The sequence below is a fragment of the Bos taurus genome, chromosome 3 (assembly GCF_002263795.3).
Source record: "Bos taurus isolate L1 Dominette 01449 registration number 42190680 breed Hereford chromosome 3, ARS-UCD2.0, whole genome shotgun sequence".
Taxonomy (NCBI): domain Eukaryota; kingdom Metazoa; phylum Chordata; class Mammalia; order Artiodactyla; family Bovidae; genus Bos; species Bos taurus.
The window spans coordinates 58,739,840-58,765,696 of NC_037330.1; the positions used below are offsets into that span (position 1 = coordinate 58,739,840).

At 40.9% G+C, this 25,857-nt stretch overlaps 1 protein-coding gene across 2 annotated transcripts in view; it reads left to right on the forward strand.

The window, feature by feature from the left end:
• DDAH1 (dimethylarginine dimethylaminohydrolase 1) overlaps positions 1–25,857 on the forward strand; it is a 156,812-nt gene that overhangs the window by 121,534 nt on the left and 9,421 nt on the right.

Genomic DNA, 25,857 nt, shown 5'->3' on the forward strand with positions numbered 1-25,857 from the left:
GCACTGCCTGCTGCATGGTTTTTCTAATACTGTCTATTGGACAGAGAGCAACCAAGGGTAGCAGGGAGAGAACTTGAGCTTTCTCTGATTTACACTGTCATGACCTCACATTTATTAGGAACCAGGAGCACTTAGTACGTACTGTTACTCTGAGTAAGTAAGTACTTGTTGTTCAGTTGCTAAGTCATATCTGACTCTTTGCAACCCCGTAGGCTGTAGCCCACCAGGCTCCTCTGTCCATGGGGATTTGCAGGCAAAAATACTAGAGTAGGTTGCCATTTCCTTTTCCAAGTAAGTACTTAGTAAGTACTCTTCCTGGAAAATACACCTATGAGAAGAATTCTTCACTAATGAGTCATTCTTCCTCACACACCAGGTTTTCTAGAAAGAAATAACTCATCACAGTTATTTCTTCTGAGGAAAAGGAGGGCATTCTACCAGCAGAGCTCTTTATAATGTTTTATCTCTTAACTCAGGTAATTGGTACACAGAGTCGTTACGTTATTCTTATCCTTTTGTATTTCTGAACTATTTCATAATAATCTTTTAGAAAGCCATGGTTCAGAAGTACCTAAAAATTTTAACTTCTCCATTTGCAATGGAATACTTAAATTTTAGGAAAGTCATTTTTCTCATTTCACAGATAGGAATCGGAAAGTCCAGAAAAATTACTACTTGCTTTGGGTCACACAGCTGGATGGAGAGTAGACGTCATTGGTAGTGAAGATTTTCTATCGTTATAGTGCTTTACAGTTCAAAGGCACCTTCCTTCTCTGTAGCTAATAACCCTGGGAGATGATCTGGACACTTCATAAGGGCAAAGACCTTGTCCATTTCAGTCACCATTTTGCCCCTTTATGCTTGCCCCAAGGTGGTCCCTAAATAAATATTTGGCACACAATGAATAAATGAATGAGGGAAGTGACTTTATCTCCATTTTGCAGTTCAGAACTAGATCGAGTTGCTCCCCCCAGATCACAAAGCTAATACTAAAAGGTGGGCTGGGACTACTTTTTGTCCCTTCCTCTCAAGTGGTCCTGCATGACATGTGACTTATTAAAGGACCAAGACAGGGATTTCCCTAACAGTCTAGTGGTTAAGACTCTGTGTTCCCATTGCAGAAGGCACAAGTTTGATTCCTGTTCAGAGAACTAAGATGGGGTTCCCAGGTGACTCAGTGGTAAAAGAATCTGCCTCCCAATGCAGGAGCCACAGGAGATGTGGGTTCAATCCCTGGGTCAGGAAGATCCCCTGAGATGGAAATAGCAACCCATTCAAGTATTCTTGCTGGGATAATCCCATGGACAGAGGAGCCTGGCGGACTACATTCCATGGGGTTGCAAAGAACATGGTTGAAGAAATTTAGCACTCACACATGCAGAAAACTAAGATACTTCATGCAGCACAGCTCGGCCAAAAAATAAAAGTAAAGAAAAGAACGAAGACAGAAATTTCTCTTAGGCAAAGAGAGGAAATCTGTGAGCTCCAAGGTACACAGTTTATTTGTTTGCCCTATCTGGTCTTGACTCTTCTACGTCAGGGCTGGGCTTGGTTTAGTTTGTCTGGGAAGCAACCTCTGCCTCCCAATTGCTGACTTTCTGCTTTGCATTATCTGCAACTTCTTTCAGTCAGTGCACTTGGCCTTTCTTTCTTCCCTTTCCCAGACTGTATCTCTGATTATATTTCTAGGACCTTTAACAATTGTTGTTGAATAATCTACTTTGGATTTTGAATTTAGTGGCTTTTTCTATGTTTCCTTTAGAGAATGTCTTTTGTTCTGTTTCATCTGGAAGCCTGTGTCAACTTTCTGCATATAAAAAAAGAAATGATGCCTTGAAAGGAAATATTTGATGAATGATGTCATTCAGAAGATCTAGGAAGATTATGTCTCTCCTCAGGGACTAACTATGATGTCTTCCCATGGCAGCTGGGTTGGCCTGCACGTGTCTGAAATTGATTACAAGGGAAGGAGAAGGCTGAAGTTGTCCATGCTATGCCTTTGTGTAAATTAGCAGAAAGAACCTCCTCTGGGTAGACAAACTAGAAAAAGTAGTTTCATCTGCCATTCTGGGTAAACTAGGTCCCTAACTCAAATAAATTGGTCTCTAACTCAGTAGGTCTCTAATGCAAATTGGTCCCTAACTTAGTCCAGAGAAAACTAACATGTAATAAACTAAGAGATAAAACAATATGGTTAACTAGCACTCAGTTATATGAAATAGCCCTAATTGTTATTCAGAAGATAAAAAGAAACTCCTTGAGGCCTAGATATTCAGAGAAAACTTTATGAAGAAAATGTGGCTTGATGTGGGTCTTGAAGGGTTTGTCAGAGTGGGATTCAGTGAGAGAGGGTTCCAGGTGGGGACAGGAAATAAGCAAAGACTAAGCACAGTATATTCATGAAATGTAACCAAACTAGCCCAACTAATAAAGTTTTCTTGTGGGTTCCAGGGGACACAGCTGGGTGGGGCAGATGATGTCTGAAGAGGTAGGGACATAAAAGTGAGCAAAAGAACGAGTTTATCTCCATGAAGTAGAAGGCTGGTTATCCATAGGCTCCAAGCAGAAGAGGCTGTATTGCTGCAAAGTTGTTGGACCATCCCTCCTTTTGCAAAAAATTAAATGGAGAGGGAAGGCCCTGTGGTCAAAAAATGGCAACTGATGACCTGGAAAAAGAAAGCCAAGCCTCAAGTTCCATTCTATGCCTTGGCCACTCACTCACATTTCTCCATTAATCATTTCTTTTCCATTGTCAAGTCCTCTAAGACCACATTTTTTAAGAGCATCCTGTGAGGGTTTTATAGTCCTCCTTCCTTTAGAGTTCATTTGAGTCAGTGTTAATAATGATGTTCACTCTATACTTGAAAACTTCTGTGTCAGAAACTACAAATAATTCTGACTAGAAAGACATTCTTTGGAGACTGAATTTTCCATCAGAAAATGTGCTTCATAAACCATGGGCCTGTGGAGTTGGCCAATGCCCCCCTGCCATGTTCCTAGCATCAAAAAGGTCCTCTTCCCTGGTAGCCAAGGTAGGAGTACAAAGTAAACTGAAAACTAATGACGTCTCCATGAGGGTCAGAAATAAGTGGGTTGGTGAAATTGGGATTTAGTGAGTTGAACTGGTTATTTGAGAACAGTTTAGGCACCTGCATTAAATCAATGAATAAAATTGATGGTGGGTAAGTCCTACTGCTAATTTGGACATATAAATACTGATATAGACAGGCAGGAAGACAAATGGATGGAGACAAATACGTCATTTCAGTTCAGTTCAGTCGCTCAGTCGTGTCCAACTCTTTGCAACCCCATGAATTGCAGCACGCCAGGCCTCTCTGTCCATCACCAACTCCCGGAGTTCACTCAAACTCACATCCATCAAGTCGGTGATGCCATCCAGCCATCTCATCCTCTGTCATCCCCTTTTCCTGCCCCCAATCCCTCCCAGCATCAGAGTCTTTTCCAAAGAGTCAACTGTTCACATGAGATGGCCAAAGTACTGGAGTTTCAGCTTTAGCATCAGTCCTTCCAAAGAACACCCAGGACTGATCTCCTTTAGGATGGACTGGTTGGATCTCCTTACAGTCCAAGGCACTCTCAAGAGTCTTCCCCAACACCACAGTTCAAAAGCATCAATTCTTCGGCACTCAGCTTTCTTCACAGTCCAACTCTCACATCCATACATGACTACTGGAAAAACCATAAGCCTTGACTAGACGGACCTTTGTTGGCAAAGTAATGTCTCTGCTTTTGAATATGCTATGTAGGTTGGTCATAACCTTCCTTCCAAGGAGTAAGCGTCTTTTAATTTCATGGCTGCAATCATCATCTACAGTGATTTGGGAGCCCCCAAAAATAAAGTCTGACATTGTTTCCACTGTTTCCCCATCTACTTGCCATGAAATGATGGGACCAGATGCCATGATCTTAGTTTTCTGAATGTTGAGCTTTAAGCCAACTTTTCACTCTCCTCTTTCACTTTCATCAAGAGGCTTTTTAGTTCCTCTTCACTTTCTGCCATAAGGGTGGTGTCATCTGCATATCTGAGGTGATTGATATTTCTCCCAGCAATCTTGATTCCAGCTTGTGCTTCTTCCAGTCCAGTGTTTCTCATGATGTACTCTGCATATAAGTTAAATAAGCAGAGTGACAATATACAGCCTTGATGTACTCCTTTTCCTATTTGGAACCAGTCTGTTGTTCCATGTCCAGTTCTAACTGTTGCTTCCTGACCTGCATAGAGGTTTCTTAAGAGGCAGGTCAGGTGGTCTGGTATTCCCATCTCTTTCAGAATTTTCCACAGCTTATATGTCATTTACAAGTAATGAAATTGTGGGGGGGGTTTTCCACTTCACAAGTGAAAATACTGAGAAGAGATGAAATAAGACATTTTGACTAGGATCTCATGGTTTCAGAATCAGATTTCCTAGACCCAGCTTCTGCTGGCCCCAGTTGCCCAGCCCACTCCATAGCTGTTCTTTTTCTATTGGAAAGCCTTTTCTAATTATTTTGCCATGGATTGGTTCTAGCTAAGCTCCCTCTTTCTCCTCCCCTCTCTCCAACTATTCCTCTCTTCCCATTTATTGCTGGTTATCAGTATCTGATCTGTATCAGGGAAGATGTGAGTTTGGTCCCTGATATCTGTTTTTCCTTTGTAAATCTTGATGTCTCAGTCTTGTCTCCATAGAGAAGCCCCTGGCCACTTGGGCATCACTTTGAAGGGTGTAGCATTTAAACAGGAATGAACTGTGCCTTTCTGTGCTACACACTGAAAACCCGATTGCTTCCCACATCTGTCATGCTCTTTGAGTACTTGCTTCCTTCAGAGTCTTTAAAACTACTTCTTGCATATTCATGCAAAGCTGAGAGCCCAAGGGCTTCCCGGTAGTCTTACTGCATTTGAAACACTTTGTAATGGGTTGCAGTCTATTCTTGGTTAATGAAGTGGGTTCTTATGGAGATAGTCATCATACCTGTCTAGGCTGTAGGAGATTTAATAGTGTATGCATTGTCTATTTAAATGAAATAATCCATCTAAGATGACTTTAGCAACTCTCTGCTAAAAAGCCCAGAATGTATTTCATGCAGGATATATTTAATATACTTTTAATACAGTTTATCTAATATAGGAAAGAAAAAAAGGAGGACCTATCATTACCATATTTTACCATTGATGTGGCCAAAGTACTGGCAATTAGGTTGATTTGAAATTACTAAAGATATTAGATACCAGGTCTTACCCTAGAAATACTATTATCTAAGCAAAATTAGTCTTTAGAGCAACCTGCCCTTGCTATACTTTTTCTCCTACACTTTTCATCATTCCCTTCATGCCCCTGGGCAATCACTACCTTCATCCCGCTCTTCTAGCTATAAAAGAAAATAATATAAGAGTAATTAATTTATTTTCAGGCAGTAGATCCACTAGTACTCTTCCATGAGGAATGTTTGTCTTCCCAAAGACAATGAGAACTCCAGTTGCTGCACAGCTGGAGCTCCAAGTCACAAATGTAATTTGAGCAACAGAAGCCAACCTCCAGATAACACATATTCTCTTATCTCATTCATTTAAAGTTAAACAAGAGATAAAACTGGAGTGGGTAGCCATTCCCTTCTCCAGGGGATCTTTCCAACCCAGGGAATCAAACCTGGGTCTCCTGCATTGCAGGCAGATTCTTTACCTTCTGAGCCACCAGGGAAGCCCAGAGATCAAACCACTCTATGCTATTAGCAGTTAATTCAAGAGGGAGGGAGTCATGGTGTGCAGGGCCATCTTGTATGTTATATTTTAATTTTTAAAGATTAAAAATACATATATTATCGGAAGTGGGCTGTGATTAACTTATAGAAATAATTCTTCAGTAGCTAAGTCTTTCTCAAATCCTTGCTTTATCTTCCATCTGATATCTTTTAATAAGGAAAAAGGCAAACTTTATATACCCCTTGACCAATATCTCCCCATTTCTCCTCGCCTGCCAGCTTTGTAAACCTTAAATATATATATATAGTCCTTTATATGTCAGTAAAGCTGGGGAAGGAAAAACATAATAAAGAGTAGATTTGCACTACATCTCACCCATTCTTTTTCTATATCCGTGCCAAAATCGACTTGCTTTCCAGGAACCTGGATTAATTACATGCTCTCTGTCACAGGCAGACAGATCGTAATTCTCACCATCGGGAGGGGCTCTCAGTAATAATTTTTAACCCAATCTTCTTGGTAGCATTTAGTCTTCCAGCCAACTGGGAGTAAGAGAGAGGAAGGAAGGAAGCACAAAGAAAGGGAGTGAAGAAGAGAGGGAAAGGAGGTGGGGAAGAGCGACACTTAGCTAAAACAATCAGAGGAGGAAGCTGCTGCCCTCCCCAAGTTCAGAGCTCCAGGGACTTGTGGTACTGACATGTTGAGGGGTGTGCCATAAGCTGGCCAGGAGGCAAGAGGCATATCCCCACCTTCCTAACTTAACCCCACACAGGAGACCAGGTATTTTTCTCCTTTCAGCATCTGCAGTTTTGTTTAGTGACCTTTCTTTTATTACTAATTTTATTCTTTTGTATCACAATGAATTACTGTTTAAGATTTTTAATAGAAATACTAAAAGGATGTAGTAAGAAAAAAATGATGAGATCACCACTCCATTTTTTGTGCCTTTGTCATATAAATGGAGCTGAACTATAGTACATGGAATTCCAGTAGACTTGTAATTTTAAATTAAAAAGATCATAATGCATCTGGATGGAAATGTCTCTAAGTTTTTTATGTTTCCTGAAATAACAAATTACATTTGTAAGATTCCTTGAATGAGGACACGGCCTGCTTGCTCCGAGCTAATTTAAATTGCATAGAATACAGTGTGTTTTTCTTTTGCATGACTAACTATTAATAGAGGTCACTGTGTATTTCCTCTCGTTTTGACTCGGCTTCAGCATTGATTTTATGTCCAAAAATGTCCATATTATTTTATAGGTGGTCATTTAAAAAATGAAAATGGAAAAAGTCCTTAATGTTTTTGGATTTTGTATGTTTTTTTAATCACCTGGAATTTCCTTTAATGACAACTGGAACAGCAATAGCAAAAACCAAAAGACAGAAGGAGAGCTAACCAGTATCAACAGCATGATTGAAATGGAAAAATAAAGACTTTGCATTTTCAGTTGCTGTCACAGGGAATTACAGTCTGTAGCCACAAGATTTCCCACTTTGTGTCTCTACTGTGAAGGACAAATTGACAATCCATCGTAGGTTTAATTTAGTCTCATTTTTGGGTTTTCTGTTCCAATTGTATTCACCAGATTCACAAGACAATGATCTTTTAAAAAATAATCAACCGTGCCTGAATTAAGAAATTAAAACACAAAACCAAATAGACTCTGAGTTTGTAACAACTGTTTATGCTCCTTTTCCTGGCAGCAGTTGGCTTATCTGACAGTATTCCCAGAGCTGTGTGCCAACAAGGCTGGGGTGGCCAAATAAAATGCTTTGGCATGAGAGGGCAATAAATAATCTGAAGCTCGGAAACCAAAACAACCTTGCTGTATATCAGCACTAGTCCCAAGCAAGGCAGGAAGAAAGCAAAATTGGCCAAGTAGGAGAAAGGGAACAATAATGTTTTTTTCTCTTGAGCTTTTAAGAAAATGTCAAAGAGGAAAAAAAGGAAGAAATAACATTTAAAAGGCTGTTCATTCTATCCATTATATAATGGACATCAAAAAGTACTTAGCAGACTCTATGGGATGTCGTTGGGGGAACTCAAGTATCTTGTTTGGAGGTTGAGCAAATGGCCTTTTACGGGTTGTTTCAATCTAAGACTCCTGCTCATGAAAGAAAAAGCCTCTGAGTGACCTTGAATTGGTGGTTCCTGATAAAAGGTGTGGTTTAAAACTTTCTGAAAACACACTGTCCTAACCCTATCTCAGAAAATTCTGATGTTCTAGGTCTAGGATCCAATCTGGCCCTCTGAATTTTTAAAAATTTATTATTGAGGTATAGTTGATTTACAGTGTTGTGCTAAGTGGTGCTGTACAGCAAAATGATTCAGTTATATATATATATGTATGAATATATATATATATATGTATAAATACATTCCTTTTCATAGTCTTTTCCATTATGGCTTATCACAGGATATTGAATATAGTTCCCTATGCCATACAGTAGTACCTTATTATTTATCCATTCAATACACAATAGTTTGCACATGCTAATCCCCAGCTCTCAAACTTCCCCACACAGCCCCCCTCCATCTTGGCAACCACGAGTCTGCCCTCTGCCAGGCATCTGTATTTTCAGAAGTTCCACAGGTGATTCTGGTACACAGACTAAGTTGAAAGCCACTGCCTTCAAGAATTTCTACAACTTACAAAATCACTTAACTTATGATCCTGAATAATATGCACCTGAGGAAGCCAATCACTGTGTCTATAATAGAGGTACAAAAGAACATCCTCCAAGTAGCATTAAAAGTTAGAGAAAGTATCCAAATCAAAAACGATCGAAAGGCAGAAACTCCTTACTCTTTTCATGCCAAGAGCTCAACATTGTACAACTTAAAATATTAATATAATACCTAACTAGGTAATACGTTGAATGCCATCATTCAATCCATTTGACATGTTAAACTTCTTTATTAAAATATTCTGAGTTATCAAAAATCACTAATGTTATCATTTTCCAAGAATAGAAAATTTGCATTTGACTCATGCTTCCCAAACCCCTCCCCCAAAACACACATACACACACACAAAGAAAATCTAACAACAGTACCTTATCTTGATGTACAGATTTATGCCAAAGAGAAAAAAAGACTAAACTTCATATTATTACTGATATTAGAGAAAAAAACTTACTTTACAAACAAAATCATATGTTGATTGGACTGAAGAAGCACAGTTGTCTAAAGGGCCAAAATGGATTTGAGGGCAAAGCAGAGAACTTTAGAGTCCAAATTCACAGGTTGTCCTGGCTCTGCCTCCAGCTCTCCCTGTGTGACCCCGTCTCCAGTAGGCAATCTCATCCTGAAAAAACAAAGTTCAATCAGCCTCTCCAAGGAATGAGAGCTTCATTCCTCCCTGCTGGAAATTTCATGACAGGCAGTCAAGGTGAAGGACTATGTCTCAAGCGTGGCAAAAAGTAGCAACCGTCTAATTAGAAAGCACTCAGTGATATAGATAGTTCCAAAGTGGGTTCACTATAGACTCTTGACCATCGTGACATCGTCCTTTCAGTGGCAGTAAGTGATAGAAGACTTACGCTTAGCTGAACGTGCTGATGCTGGCTTGAGGATAGAAAACTGCAGAAGACTCCATCCTAGTTCCACCTCTCTTTGAGGAGGCTTCAACTGAGTGTGTAACTTATTAAACTGGGTATCTAACAAACATCATCATTTCCTAATTCATACATAAAAATCTGATAGAAAAAAAGGTAAGGTTTCCAAAACCTTTTATTGTTGTCTCTTCTGCAAAAAAAGACTTTTCAAAAAGCAGATGAAAGAAAAGGCAATTGAAAAGAGATTGCATGTGTGCGAAGTCTCTTCAGTCGTGTCCAACTCTGTGCAACCCTATAGGTTATAGCCTACCAGGCTCCTCTATCCATGGGATTCTGGAGGTAAGAATACTGCAGTGGGTTGCCAAGCCCTCCTCCAGGGTATCTTTCAACCCAGGGATCACACCCATGTCTCTCGTCTCCTGCATTGGCAGGCGGGTTCTTTACCACTAGCTCCCCCTGCTGCTGCTAAGTCGCTTCAGTCCCCTGGGAAGCCCCTAAAAAGAGATTACAGCTGAGTTTAAAGTTAAGGCTTCTTGAGCATCACACAGCAATTTATTGAGCAACTATATGAAAGATAGAGTCTCATACACAGGGAACATAGAGGAGGATGCCCTCAAGGCCTCTCCAGCTGAACTGGAGAAACAGGACGGTGTCAGTGTAAGATAAGGCAAATGCTACTAAATGATGCAGGGTCCTAGTAGAGGTAGTGGGAGTTCCAAGGATAGAGTGATCACAGGAGGAGGGAACCAAAGTCTGAGTGGACCTGAACAAACAGCAAAACACAGACGGACGGGCACAGGGGATGAGTGTTCACTGTAGATGGACAACGGGGGGAATGTATATTTTATAATCAACAGATGATGTGCAGGGACAGGAAGAGAATTAAGGTCTAAGAAATAAGTTGGGGCTAGTCCAAAAGTAAAGGAATTGGAATCTTCTTATCTGCAGGCTGTGGGAAGCCACTCGATTTTTTAGCAAAGGTGTAAAAGGTGGTATTTCAGAGAGATCTGTCTGATGTTATGCCTAGAATGATTTAACAGGAAGATCAGGAGTAATAAAGCTGCTTAGGAAGCATCACACAGTCCAGAAATAAAGGAAAGGAGGGTCTGGACTGGAGAAGCAGCCATGACAACAGAGAGGACCCTGCAGGGGGTGAGTTCTATTTACAGAAGTAGCAGAACATCATAACTGATGGAGTTGAAAGAGCAGGGGAGGAAAAAGACTCAGGTCAGCACTTGGACAGATACTTATAGAACTCCTGTTCTGTACCAGGCACTGTACTAGGCCCTAGGGGACAATGATCAACGAAATCACATCAGAAAAGACTACCGAATGGGGTGCCTTTGGTGGAATTCTCAGAAGAGAGTTCAAACTCTCCCTGGCATGGTGAATTCAGTTCTTTCCATCAACACAGGAACAAACTATAGAAAGTTGGTGGACGAATGTGTTGCTGGATTCCTCTGACCTAGATTCACATTTTGAGAGCTGAGCTGTACTTAAGACACATCCAACTGACGGCAGCTCTGGTAGATGGCCGACGTCTAAGCTCGTAAGACACTAACGGGGCTGGCTCCCATTTCAGTTTCCATTGGCAGCAGTCAGCGGCTCATCTGAATTTAGAGTCTCTGTCCTTTACCCTTTTCCATTTATTTTTTATTATCTTTATCTACTCACTCTCAAAAGCACATGGAAAAAAATCACTTTAACATTTGTGTGCCCTCTGTCTCCAGCAGGGTCTCATTGTTTCTTGGCTGAATTGAGTTGGCAAAAGACCACAAAAAAAAAAAAATTTACCCAGGATGATTTGTGCCTCATGGGCTGAAATCGTACATCACAGAATGGCCTATGTGACACTCTCACCAAGCCAACACCAGTACCCTTGATGTGGAACAGATTAGGAAATGTGTCAGTTGAGCTGGAGGGAGAATGGTTGGGTTTTGGGTTACTGTTTCTCCGTGAACATCACATGTATTAAATGCCTTAGGTGTTGATGAGTATCCTATTGCTTGGCTGAAGGTTAATAAAGCATATGGTAAAACCTAGGCACTAAATTAGAAATGACATTTCAACCCTAAATCATTCTCCAACTTCTAGAGAAAACACGCACACAGATGGATACAATACTGGGATTTAGCCCGTCCTTAGAAACAGTGACATACAAGAGAAGCAAATTAAAAGTAAATATTCTGGGGGAGAGGGATAAATTAGGAGCTTGGGATTAAAATATACACACTACTACTATATGTAAAACAGATAACCAACAAGGACCTACTGAATAACAAAACCACTCCAGTAGTATTCTATCCTTAATAATCAGTTACTATTTCTCCCATTTTAATCTGTTTTTCACTTATGGTCACTGGGGGACCCAGTATTTCTCAAATACTATCTGCCTACAGATGTATAAAACTTCGGAGATAGCTTACAACAAAGCCATTCCCTTTTATCTTTTTCTGGAGTGGGACCAAATTCAAAGCTGTAGCCACATATCCAGAGGGGACATTTGGTACAGAGTTTCAAAAACAAAACATCTACACCCTGGAAAGTGATGAGTTCAATATAGATTAGCTACCAGTAGTTGTAATATCAATAGTGGTAATAATACATTTTAGGTGTGATGTTCATGTTAATTTAATTTGAAAAGCCTAAGTTAGTGATCTTTCAACTTTAACATACCCAAGAATCACAGAGTGCACATTTGAAATGTGTATCACAGGAATTCCCTGGCAGTCTAGTATTACCACTTGGGCCTTCATTGCTGTGGGCCCAGGTTTGATCCCTGTTTGAGAAAATAAGATCCTGCATGGTGTGGCCAAAAAGAAAAACTAATGCATATATATAGAATCCAGAAAAATGGTTCTGTTGAACCTATTTGTAGGGCAGGTATAGAGACACAGACATAGAGAACAGACTTGTAGACACAGCGGAGGAAGGAGAGGGTGGGACGAATTGAGAGAGTAGCATGGACATATATACACGACTATGTGTAAAGTAGATAGCTGGTAGAAAACGCTATATAACACACGGAGCCCAGCTCAGCACTCTGTGACAACCTAGGGGGTGGGGTTGAGGGGGAGGTTCAAGAGGGAGGGAATCTATATATACTTATAGCTGACTCACACTGATGTACAGTAGAAACCAACACAACATTGTAAAGCAATTATCCTCCAATTAAAATAAATAAATAATGACATGCACATCACATTTCTTGGGTTGACCACAAGAAATTCAGCAGCAACCCTGGCATGGAGCCTAGGAACCCCTGCATGACTTGGGTGCAGGTAATCTGTAGACCACACTGTGAGAAGCATGCCTCTGTCTGGAGTTCACCAGACATCCTATATCAGCATTTGAGGGCAGGGGGCGACGATTCATGCCAAAAGTAAATCACTGTGTTGTTGGACAGAAAATGCCCCCTAATATCATTCAGAACAGTGTCTTATAAAATAAAACAACTGGCATAGCACTTCAGAGAAGTAACACTCATGTGATAAAAAAAAAAAAAAAAAACATGCAGAAACTAGTACAGCCACTATGGAGAACAGTGTGGAGATTCCTTTAACTGGAAATAGAACTGCTATATGACCCAGCAATCCCACTGCTGGGCATACACACTGAGGAAACCAGAATTGAAAAAGACATGTGTACCCCAGTGTTTATTGCAGCACTGTTTAAAATAGCCAGGACATGGAAGCAACCTAGATGTCCATCAGCAGATGAATGGATAAGAAAGCTGTGGTACATATACGCAGTGGAATATTACTCAGCTATAAAAATGAATGTATTTGAGTTAGTTCTAATGAGGTGGATGAAACTGGAGCCTATTATTCAGCGTGAAGTAAGTCAGAAAGAGAAACACCAATACAGGATATTAACGCATGTATATGGAACTTAGAAATGGTACTGACGACCCTATATGCAAGACATTAAAAGAGACACAGATGTAAAGAACAGACTTTTGGACTATGTGGGAGAAGACAAGGGTGGAATGATTTGAGACAACAGCATTGAAAAGTGTATTACCATATGTGAAATAGATGACTGGTGCAAGTTCAATGCATGAAGCAGGGCACTCAAAGCTGGTGCTCTGGGACAACTCAGAGGGCTGGAGTGGGGAGGGAAGTGGGAGCGGGGTTCAGGATGGGGAACACATGCACCCATGAGTGACTCATGTCAATGTATGGCAAAAGCCACCACAATATTGTAAAGTAATTAGCCTCCAATTAAAATAAATCAAGTAAATTTTTTAAAAGTTAAAAAAATCACTGTAGCAAATTTCAAAACATAAAGTTTATGTTTCCATTTTAAGAACAAAAAAATGTGCAGAGCTTCACTAGATTTTTGAAATACAAATACCTATGAAAAGCTAATTTCTTTAAAATACTGTCTTTTTAGGTGAAATGCTTACAGAATAAACAATATCATGAATTCCGTCTAGTTCCTTTTTCTCTGTTGATAATGTTTACATATTAAAATACAACATATCTGCAATAAGTGTTTATTGCTCTAATTCTCTTGGGCTACATAAGGCTCTTAGACTTGAATAGAAAAGTCTGAAGGTCTGAAGTGCTGTGGCTTGACAATGAACAGGATACTAAATTCTTCAAGTAGGAATAGTGGAAAGAGGAAGGAAACTTGGGTGGGAAGTGTTGTGTGCTCCCATCCCTGAGCTTGTTAGGAAGAATTTGAAAAGGTGCCCCTGGAGAGAGCGCCCACGCTGATTAAAGCTGGAGTTCCAGTGACAAGTATCAGTTGCACAGAAGGATGCAGCACAAGCCCTGGCTAGAAGCTCTTCTTTGCTTCCAGAAGGTTGAGCTCTGAGTGAGTGTGTCTTGCAGGAAATTGCATCAGGAGATTTTAGGAAGATTTTAAGAGTTACTGAAATGGCAAAATGCACTGCTGAAAGATTATTCATCCATTTGTTCAACATTTAACAAATGTGTTGAGCGCCTACCCCATGCCAGGCCCTGCACAGAGAGCCAGTGATGTGTCTTTGCCTCTCTGGAAGCTTCATCCACTCTCCTGAGATGACTTGGTTACCTTAACTCAATTCAATCCAAGCAGTATGTCGATTGCCTAAAGGGGCAGAGGTCAAAATTTACACAGTAGGGATACAAAAATGTATGGCTCTCTGAACCAATTGATGACAGTCAGCTAGTCGCCTTCTCCAACTTCTATGCCACCCTTCCTTCTTATTAATTGAACCTTGAGTTTTAAATGAACATATTGCCACTTGGAACAAAGTCCACCCCCCTCAGCTTTCTTTGTCCTAGGTATAACAATGAGACAAAGCATTGTCCAATGATATGAAATCAGTGGTGCTGGGTATGATATCCAGGAAGCCTGGATTTGAAAGAAAGGAGTTGTGCCCTTCTCCGTACCCAGAAGCTTGAAAAAAATATGTGAAGGCTGGAGCACAAGGCTATTTCATATCACTAGGATAAGGGCTACATAACAGAGCAAAAGCTAGAAGAAGCTCAGCCTGTGGTGACTGTCAAGTCCATACACTGCACTACAACCTCAAAACTTCTTTCACATGACAGAGAAAGAAACTTTTAAAAGTTGTTTAGAGGGGGCAGGTACTTTCTGTCGTAGCCAAATTTAGTTCTCAATGATAAAAGCTGTTTGTCTTCACTAGCCATGAACAGAAAACCCAGGTCAAACTGGCTAAAACTGTGAAAGGAGAATTATTGGTCCCTGTTGTTCTGAAGTAATGTAGACTTTAAGGTAGATTTGATAGGTCTGCTCACTGATGCTGACAAAGAACCAGACTCTGTCTTCCCTTCTACAGATGAGCTTCACTATAAAGCTGGCTCCTCTTCAGGGGAGCACGGTAGTTGCCAGCAGCTCCTGGCTACTTGCCTCCTCACCCCCATTCAGGGAGAGGGACATCAGTTCTCTCAGAAAAGTAAGGAAGTTTCTTTCGATCTTGTCCATTCTTATTGGTTCAAACTGGTCATCTGTTCATCCCTGAACCTCTAATGGAACTGGGGGTGAATTTCTCCGGTGCTACAGTTTCCTGACTGCATCCAGGCACAGTGGAGCACCACAAACAAATTCACAGGAGTACAAGGGTAGAAATAGAAAATGTTCAAAAAGAAAGATACACCTGTCAGACATCATCCACCGTTCTACTATTGTTTGGACCTGACTACTTAATAAATAAAAGCTTATTTATTTATGATAGAGCTTATTTTTTTGTTTGTTTGTTTTGATTTGTGTTTCACTCTCTTTTCTTGGCCTGAAGGCCCCATGGAAATATTCCTGGGACACTTCGGGGTCCTGTGAACCAAGAGAGGAACCTTTGGCCTAGAGTCTCAGTCCTGCAGTCAGAGGTGGAATTGGCTTCCCCCAGATAATGTGGGCTTCACAGGGAGGTGTGGATATACAAGTGATAACCCAGGTAACTACTAAGAAAGCAGAGAATGGATGTGTGGGAAGCAACCGCAGTGTCCTTAGGCCCTTGGAAGAGCTAAACCCTGCATTCTTAGAGAACTGCCCGTGTCTAGGAAAATACAATAAGGCCTTTGGGGTAAAAGGTGAGACCCTTGAAGGCTTGGGATCAGTAGGGGACAATACAGCAAAAGAGAAAGCAAAAATGTCCTTTGTTAGAAACAACAGGAATGCGGAGATAGGGAAAGAGCCGAGAAAAGGGAATGAGGAGACATCTGGACTACAAAGCAGAGTTGTCGCACCTTTGAAGAACACCAGCATTTCATATTCTAAGTGTCTTCATCACTGCAGTACTCCAATCTGCCAAACTTGAGAACAATCTATCACTGTAGGTGAATAGAGCTTTTTCTCCAGGCAGTCAAAGAGAGACTGGGGTCCCAGCTTATGTTGACATCGTTTAAAAGAGGGACAGCGCCTGTATAATAATTGTATTTCTAAAGGGATCTAATTCAGTGGGGCCAGGGATAACGTGTGAATATCAGCTACCTCCTTTCCCTTCTCAACCTCTCTCCCCAAATTGGTCAAAGTTATAGAGAGGGCATAGACTAGTGGTTCTCAATCCTGTCTCCATATTATAGTCATCTGGAGGCAGCATTTAAAAAGAAACAGTGACATTTTTCTGCTTTAGACCAAGTCAAAAAAAAATCTCTATGATTGGGGCCCAGAAACCTATATATTTTTTTAAAGTTCCCCAGATGATTCTAATGTGTGGCCCAAGTCGAGAACCACTGGCCTAGGACATTCCACAAATCATGGAATGCAATTAGGTTGTACTGGACAACCTACTTTAGATCTTGAAAGGGAAGAGAGACTCCTTAACTTGGGAGTGGAGGAGAAGGCTGGTAAGAGGTTGATTGTTCCTCTTTGTCCCACTTAAATTCTCTCCACCAAACCAAGACCACTAGAAAAGGCCTGGACTGAGTCATGAGAACTAGGGTGTAATCCTAGCTTTGCAGTTCAGTTCACTACCTTTGTGTGATTTTAAGTAAGTCACTTAATTTTTTATCTCTCTGAACCTCCATAAAAGAGAAGTGGGCTTGATGAAATGACATCACTTTCCCGAGTGTTCAAAGTACCTTCTCAACATTCACGGTCTGACACTGCTGCTGCTGCTGCTGCTAAGTCGCTTCGGTCGTGTCCGACTCTGTGCGACCCCGTAGACGGCAGCCCAGCAGGCTCCCCCGTCCCTGGGATTCTCCAGGCAAGAACACTGGAGTGGCTTGCCACTTCCTCCTCCAGTGCACTAGCAAAGGCCAAATTCAGGAGGAAACCACAATTTCTCTTCCCCATTTCAGAAATGTAAAACAGAGAGCCCACATAAGTAGGTGAGGTGGGGTGGCTGCTTTCTTCATCCGCCATGGTTTGGTTGTCATTTACAGGGGATTTGGGTTTCTTGTACAAGATATGTGTGGATAACAGCTGTTTTCTTAAATACCAATCCATTTCTTTTCAGGGATCCTATTAATTCAGAGGAAGAATAGAAGAGCAAATGCTATATACTTCTTTGGAAGTTTGATTTCTCTTTTTCTGGTTATTTTTCCTCCTATCTCCCATAAGTATCTGCTTTTCTTTTAAAATATGAATAGATTTGATAGCTTTCTTCTTAAAACCGTGGTTTTCAACCAGAGGCAACTTTGTCCTCCCTTTCTCTCAAGGAAACATCCAACAATATCTGGAGATATTTTTGTTATTATGTGGGGGGTGAAGGGGGTGGATGCCACTGATATATAGTGCGTAGAGGCCAAGGATGCTCAACCTCCTGTAATACACAGGACAGCCCCCAAAACAAACAATTATCCAGCCCAAAATGTCGACAGTGCTGAGGTTAAAAAAACCCATCCTAAAACATGAGTGAAATCTGTGAACCTTGTTTCACAGAAATTTCCATTTCTGAGCATATCATAGTTGAGGGGCTTTTATTCCTGATGCGTTTAGCAACTGCAATGACTCCTGAAGATCAAGTAGTTCATGACAACAAGAGAGTCCCTCAGAAGCAGGGAATTAAATAGCTATATACAATCTCAGTGGGCTTCCCAGGTGGCACTAGTGGTAAAGAACCCGCCTGCCAAAGCAGGAGACGTAAGAGATGAGGGTTCAATACCTGGGTGGGGAAGATCTCCTGGAGGAGGGCATGGCAACCACTCTGGTATTTTTTCCGGGGAAATCCCATGGACAGAGAAGCCTGGTGGCTACAGTCTGTGGGGTTCCAAAAAACTGGACACGACTGAAGCGACCTAGCACACACGCATGCATACAATCCCAATATTTATTCAATTTTTGTGTAACATTATTTACAGACATTGGAACTGTTTATGGGCAAAAATTAGTAATTGTAAGACAATCACAGAAATTGCCTTCACAAGTACGAAATCTGAAGAGGTTTTTGTTACTGGCCTTTGAGAGGTAGACTTTGGGACCCCTAGAAACTGAGATGTTCAGGCTCCTTCACTGACAAATTCAGTGGGAGATAAACAGGTTCTGTTTTGAATATGTACATGTGTTAAAAATAGTCTGAAGGGCTTCCGTCAAACTTAATAGTAATTTCCCATAAGGAAAGGGAGAAGAGAAAAGACAACGATGGAATAGAGGGGGAGAAAGAGGGTTTCAACTTTTTAAAGTCAGCTTTTGTGAAATATAATTTCCATACAATCAAATTCACAAGCTTTAAATGTACAGTTCAATGGGCTTTGACAAATGTGTACAGTTGCATTAAGTCCAATAGAACTTTTTTCGTATTTGACAAGAAACTTGTGTTATGTATTTTTATAACTTGTATTTTCGTTTATAATTTAAAAGCATATTTTTAGAAGAACTGTTTGAAAGTATGTAATCATACATCACCTGATTTCTTAAGTAGCTTACAAAGATGGAAGGAATATAGCAAAATAACCTAACTGGAAATGAAAGGGAAAGATGGTATAAAAGGGGAACAATAATTTAAATTGGAGCCAAGTTTAATAATGTAAACTGTGAATTCTCATTTCCTCTTTACACGTAGACAATAGACTTTACGTTTCCGATCAGTCATCTTCTCTTGTATGTTTGAAAGCTTCATTGAGTTTAGGCTCCTATTTAGCAAATCCAATTTGCCATCCTTCCTTTTAAGTATTCATGATACCTTATACCATCAGTGTATTTCAAAAGCTCATTGAAAGCTAATCCTCAAATATTGTCTGCCATGAGAAAACAAGAGCTACATGAGCCAAATTTTAAAACTAAAGTTATCCGTGGTACTAACAAAGAAGGTGGAGGATGACTTAAAGTAACTTTCTATGAAAGGCCAACGTATGCTGAAATTCAAGAACCAAGTCTTAGAAAACCATGAAGCCCCCTGTATAGGGCAGTGGTTTGCTACAGCCAGCTTACCCAGGCCAACTGTTACATTTTGGGGAATTTTGACAGGTGCTTATTAAACACATCTGTTATAAAAAATCAAATTGTATAAACTTATGATTAAATTTTGTTCTAAAAAAGGTAATAACTTCCTAATTATATTATTACATTTTACTTAGCCGTGCTCTTACAGTTGTTTACATCTTTTATGTATATGGTAGTGTTATATAACACTGTGGCCATGCACATCCCTTCCCAATGCCATATTCAATAATATCACAATGGTAACTTGAAATTGGCTACGGTGAGAATGTTTGCACCACAGAAATCAGCAAAGCTACAAAACAGGAGTTAATTTATCATTTTACTGATTTTCTAGACATAAGATATTGATGGAGAAATTTTTTAAACTTTTAATTTTATATTGGGGTAAATATGCTCAGTCACTAAGTCAAGTCAAACTCTTTGTGACCCCATGGCCTATAGCCCTCCAGGCTCCTCTGCCCATGGAATTCCCAAGCAAGAATACTGGAGCAGGCTTCTGTTTCCTTCTCCAGTATCAGGGTATAGCCAAATAACAATATGATAGTTTCAAGAGAACAGGGAAGGGACTCAGCCATACATATTCGTGTATCCTTTCTCCCCTAAAGCCCCCTCCTATCCAGGCTGCACATAACACTGAGCAGGGTTCCATATGCTATACAGTAGGTCCTTGTTGGTTATCCATTTTAAATATAGTAGTGTGTACATGTCCATCCCAAATTCTGATGGGAAAAATTTTAATTATGCAGATTAAACTTAAAAGTGTATTATGTGTGTAACCATTACACTGAGGGAAAATGAGGAAATATTCTTCCAGTATTCAAAAGCTACTATGCACTTTAGCAATGAAGTCACTTACATCATTGCCAAACATTGTTTCATCCGTCTTACTATTGTCAACAAAATATCACCCAGCAGCCATTTTGGAATTGTTATGCTGATTTGTCAGTTGCAGCTATTGGTTTGGCCTCAAATGCACAAACTGCAAAAATCAACAGAAGCATTCTGTGAGAATCAATTGGCAATATGAAAATTGCAGTCAGGAGCGCTGAAGTCTTTATTATTATTTATAGATTATATGCTACCCATCCTTTATAATACAGTAAAATTTATAATAAACTTCTATGGGTATACTAGGCATATATTTTCCCCCACATTTACCAGCATACTACCACCTGGAGCTGAAGATCTCAGGGCACTGAACATATGCTAAAGACGTGTTTCTTTAGCCTGTACCCAGGCTATGAGTACAGTTTTGTAGAGCAATTAGAAGTCCTAAAGGTGATTTTCTTCACACTGTTCCAGAAAAGAAACAAAAAAGAATGCTCTTTCGTGTGTACAGACTCTCCTCTAACCCCAAGCAACTCTTTCATAAATGGCCAAGCACACCAGGTCAAGGATTTTGAATATCTCAAAGCAAAACAATCACAATTATTGCATAAAAAAATGTAAATGGGTACCTGATGAGATAACCCAGGAATCACTTGCTCATACGTAGACTAAGCATTAATCCACCAGTGGTGGGGTCCGAGTCAACAGCGCTGGACATGGGCATCATTACAAAGTGTGCATGTTTGGCCATTTCTCATCTCTCATCTTCGAGCTTGCCCCTCTGCTGCTCTAGAGGTGATAATGCCTCTTCACCCACTGTCCTTTTCTATTCTTGAAGGCTTTTCTCTTCCTTTATCTGCTTAAAAAATAGAGTAGCTATCTCTGAGGAAACCAACCTTTGTAGTCTAATAGCAAACTCAGACAACTTCAGGGGTCAGACATTCTCTGTCCAAAATGCACTTAAATGAAAACTTTTAAAAATATGTGCATGTCAAATAAACTATATCTACAGGAAAAATTAGCCCACAGACTGTCAGTTAGTGAGCTCTGAGTCCAATCTTTCAAGGGCAATTTGCAAAGGTGGCAGATTGATGTGACCACAAAATGGTGGGCATTTGGAAGCTGACTTACCTGGATCTGAATCCTGGATTTCTGTCTTCGTGTGTGACCTTGGACAAATTACTGAATTTGTCTGAACCTTGGCTTTCTTATCTGTAAAATGAATTGTTGAAGAGAGGAGTGAAAATAGATGAACCATCAATAATTAGAAGATAGCTCAATAAACACTTCAATTATTTCTTGTTATTGAATGACCCAAGGGAAACTGAAAGATCATCCAGTTCCCAGTACCCAGGGAAGTTAATTTTTGATGATGAGATTTTGCGAGCTGAATTTAGGGTGTAGGTATCTGGTGAAGCAAAGCCAGGGCATGACCTCAGTAGTCAAGTAGGCAGCTGTCTACTGTACTTATTCAAGACATAAGGATAAGACTGTGGGGGATTTGCATCTGCTACATAGCTAGTCATAGAGAAGCATGGCAGGGGGAAGAAGGGAGGGAAGAATGCCAGACTTTGCATTTGGGAAGGGATGCTCTGGTCTGATTTTTTTCCTCTCAACCCCTTGAGTCAAAAATTTAAATCAGGGCTGTAACTCACCCAGAGAATTGCTAGTTGTTCCTTCTGCCCCTACTCTGCTCCTCAGCCCTCCACAGAGTTCAGAGTGGTCTTATAAGAGTTGGGAGGGGTGGGGGAGGGGGTGCGGGTCCCAGCCTTCCATAGAAAGCATTGTGTTTAAGGATTCCTTCCAGAAATAGTTTTTGTGACTTGTGGTTGTAGTTTGAATAACAGAAGAAATCTTTCCTCCACATTTTCATGTGGCCCATATGATCTGAGTAAAAGCAGCAGCTCCAAACATGAGATAATTTATGGAGGAAATGTCAGCTAGCTTGGAAGGAAATATTTGGCATTGAAGGTTTGCCCAGATTTAACTAAAAAGAACCATGTAACTTCATTCTTAGGATCTATACAACCCATCAATTCAGAGAGGTTGTTTAAAAGGCAGCCTCACTCGGGTTGTGTTCATTTTGAGCTGATCCATGGAAACACTATTAAAAAATGAAAACTTGATATCAATTCTAGAATGTCATTCATAGCTATCTGACTGAGCCTTAAAAGGATTGCCAGGACTTGATGCCTGGCATATTGTCAAATTCTCAATAAACTCTTGACGGATAGGTGGATAAATAAATGTATGAATTATTTTAGATATCCAGGAGCAATGAAAAGTGTGCTTGACATCATATACTGTATATCTCAATAGAATCTATAATGAGTTGTTTTATTGAGTTGGTTTCACTTTGATATGTTAAGACAAATACATATGTATGCTTCATAGGAAGATCCGGTATGAGCAAGCCAAGAATGTGCTCTGTTTCCTAAACATCTTTAAACACCTTCTATACAACTTTGCTTCGGTATTTGACCAATGCGGCCTACATTGTTCTGTAAAACAACATAACCTGGGAATTTTTTCAAAATAAGTGATGTAGTACCAAGAAAGCATGAGTAACAAGTGAGAGAATAAAATTGCCTTCCAGACCTGTGGATGAGAAAATTCCCAGAAATGTTGGGAACTGCCGGAAATGCCTAGTTGTTAATGCAACTAGCCATGCAAATTATCTTGGGCTGGAAGCCAGACATTTCCCACTCTGTTTTGTGACAGCTCCCCTCTGGGGAGCAATGTGGGTTCCTTCGAATGAGCAGCTGTGTAACAGACCACCAGGACGTGGCCAATTTCCTCTCAGGGCTGCATGCCTTCTTCGTTAAGGAGATGCCTGTGTCACAAGTGACACTGACTTTCATTTTACTGCTAGTTTACCCTTGACCTAGCTTAAATTATAGATTATCATCTTCTGAAGGCAGAATCCATGGCCAGGTTAGCTTGGCATCTTGTCTAGGTTCCCACCTTCCACTGCCATCGTGCCAGGCCTGAAGGGGGAGCTCTAGGAAGACAGTGGAATTGGATGGAATGCCAGTTGCATCCTGTCCTGAGTAGCTCAGTTGGTAAAAACTACACCTGCAATGCAGGAGACATGGTTTTGATTCCTGGGTCGGGAAGATCCCCTGGAGAAGCAATAGGCTACCCACTCCAGTATTCCTGGGCTGCCCTGGTGGCTCAGCTGGTAAAGCATCTGCCTGCAATGTGGGAGACCTGGGTTTGATTCCTGGGTCGAGAAGATCCCCTGGAGCAGGGCATGGCAACCCACTCCAGTATTCTTGTCTAGAATCCCCACGGACAGAAGAACTTGGTGGGCTCCAGTCCATGGGGTGGCAAAGAGTCAGACATGACTGAGCATCTAAGCATAGCACAGCACACATAGTGAGTGGAATAACTCCTTTGGGAAATGGCAGAAGTCAGAAAAGAAGTTCAGAACAGCAATTTAGCCTCTCAGATCTTCCCCCGAAGCCCTGTAGAAATCCTGTGTGTTGCCTGGAACCCGGGGCCTCTGGGGGCCTTGTAGCGTGTACACGGTTTAGGGGCTTTCTCCTTTTCATTCTGGCTCCCAGGGCAGCAAGAAGCAGGAAGTACAGTCCCTGGGGTTAAAAGAACACTTTACACACAGCTTGGAGCAATACACCTCCTCCACCCCTTTTTAGGAAAAAATGTTGGGACATAGAACAAAACAGCCCAACAGCCACATTCTCGGGATATTTGAAATGATGCTCATCTTTTAACAAAGGCTGCCGTGCATCCACAAAGAGGAAGCAAAACCTGTTTCTCTGCCTCATGGTGGCTCCATCATTGAGCCCGTCGAGGTGATGCCCTGCGAGCACATCCTCACATCCTCACAGTGCCATTCCAGCACAACAGGGGAAAGATGCTAGAGAGACACACAATCTCCTGAATCTTCTGTGTATTCCCCTCTGGATGGCAAGCGCCCTGCATTCTGTATATACATACATCTCCTGAACCCAGCTATAAATAAATGTAAGCTGTCTTATTCAGACAATAACAACACATAAGAAAAAAGAAAATAATCACTAACAGGAAAAGAAAAACCTGTTCTTTGTCCCAAAAGATGGAAACCCTTTGTGTTTAGAATAAGTATCTTTAGCTTTTTCATGGAAGAAATGTAATTTTTTGTTTATTATCTATAGTTACCACTTCCTAAATCCTTTTAATTTAGAAAGACTATGCCTGACAGAGCTTTTGTAATTTTTCTTCCATAGTTAAGCAGAACTACTTACTGCTCCAAACGGGGTCTGTTCTATTATTAAAAGTCATTTCTTTTGGCATATTTTTAAACCTGTCTTAAAATGATAACCAGGGGGCCTTGACAAATTAATTGCAAAGCTTCTCCTAAGGTGGCTTCAGAGGTTTCATTTAGATATTTATTTTAAGAGTATCTCTCAATAGAATTTATCAGTGAATTACTTTATGTATTCCCAGCATTAAAGTATTTCCCCACTAAGAGCAGTATAATTCCTTTCCTCATAGTGATGAAAAAAAGTGAAACTATCCTCAAACAATGTTAGGTTGGGTACTGACCTTATGTCAGTAATTTTAGGAATGTTCCCACCAGAAGTTATAAATCATACATATAAGACCCGGAAGAGAGAGAAACATTAAAGAGTAAGGGAAAACAGCTATTAGAATTTCACATAAACACCGTTAACTGAAGAACAATAAGGCAAGCACATAGGAAGCAGGGGTGGTATTGTTCAAACTAGAAGGTTGAGGGGGGTGAGGTGGGGTGGATAGGAGGGAGCATGGAGAGAGCTGAAGGCCGGGTAAACAAACCACACCAGGAAAGGAAATATTCTGTCTCCGCTCCTCCAGAGAAACGGGGCTCTTCTGAGGTAGGCATAACCTTGGAGATTCTAGTTTGTTCCTTCATGGTTAAACAAGAAGTCAGCACTGATAACATCCTTGATAACACTTCCTCTGGAATGTACAACATTCCATATTTCTGCTTCATAGTCACCCCCGGACAGCATGAGTCAGACTGAGAGGTGGGGAATTTGCCAGGCTGCTCGTGGGACCATTGAAGTTATACTCAGGACTGTGAGGTATGGACTTGCTATGCTTCTTTCTCTTTCAGCTCATCTTGTACTAAGAGCCATAGGTGATTTCTTTACCTCAAAACAGACTATCTTAAGAGTGAGGTTAAAGAGCAAAGTTTGCTACAATGGTAGATGGGACTGCAGACTGGACACGTGAACCCTGTTTGTCTGATCAGATCAGTCGCTCAGTCGTGTCCGACTCTTTGCGACCCCAGGAATCGCAGCACGCCAGGCCTCCCTGTCCATCACCAACTCCCGGAGTTCACTCAGACCCACATCCATCGAGTCAGTGATGCCATCCAGCCATCTCATCCTCTGTTGTCCCCTTCTCCTCCTGCGCCTAATCCCTCCCAACATCAGAGTCTTTTCCAATGAGTCAACTCTTCACATGAGGTGGCCAAAGTACTGGAGTTTCAGCTTTAGCATCATTCCTTCCAAAGAAATCCCAGGGCTGATCTCCTTCAGAATGGACTGGTTGGATCTCCTTGCAGTCCAAGGGACTCTCAAGAGTCTTCTCCAATACCACAGTTCAAAAGCACCAGTTCTTCGGTGCTCAGCCTTCTTCACAGTCCAACTCTCACATCCATACATGACCACAGGAAAAACCATACCCTTGACTAGACAAACCTTTGTTGGCAAAGTAATGTCTCTGCTTTTGAATATGCTATCTAGTTTGGTCATAACTTTCCTTCCAAGGAGTAAGCGTCTTTTAATTTCATGGCTTCAGTCACCATCCGTAGTGATTTTGGAGCCCAGAAAAATAAAGTCTGACACTGTTTCCACTGTTTCCCCATGTATTTCCCATAAAGTGATGGGACCGGATGCCATGATCTTCGTTTTCTGAATGTTGAGCTTTAAGCCAACTTTTTCACT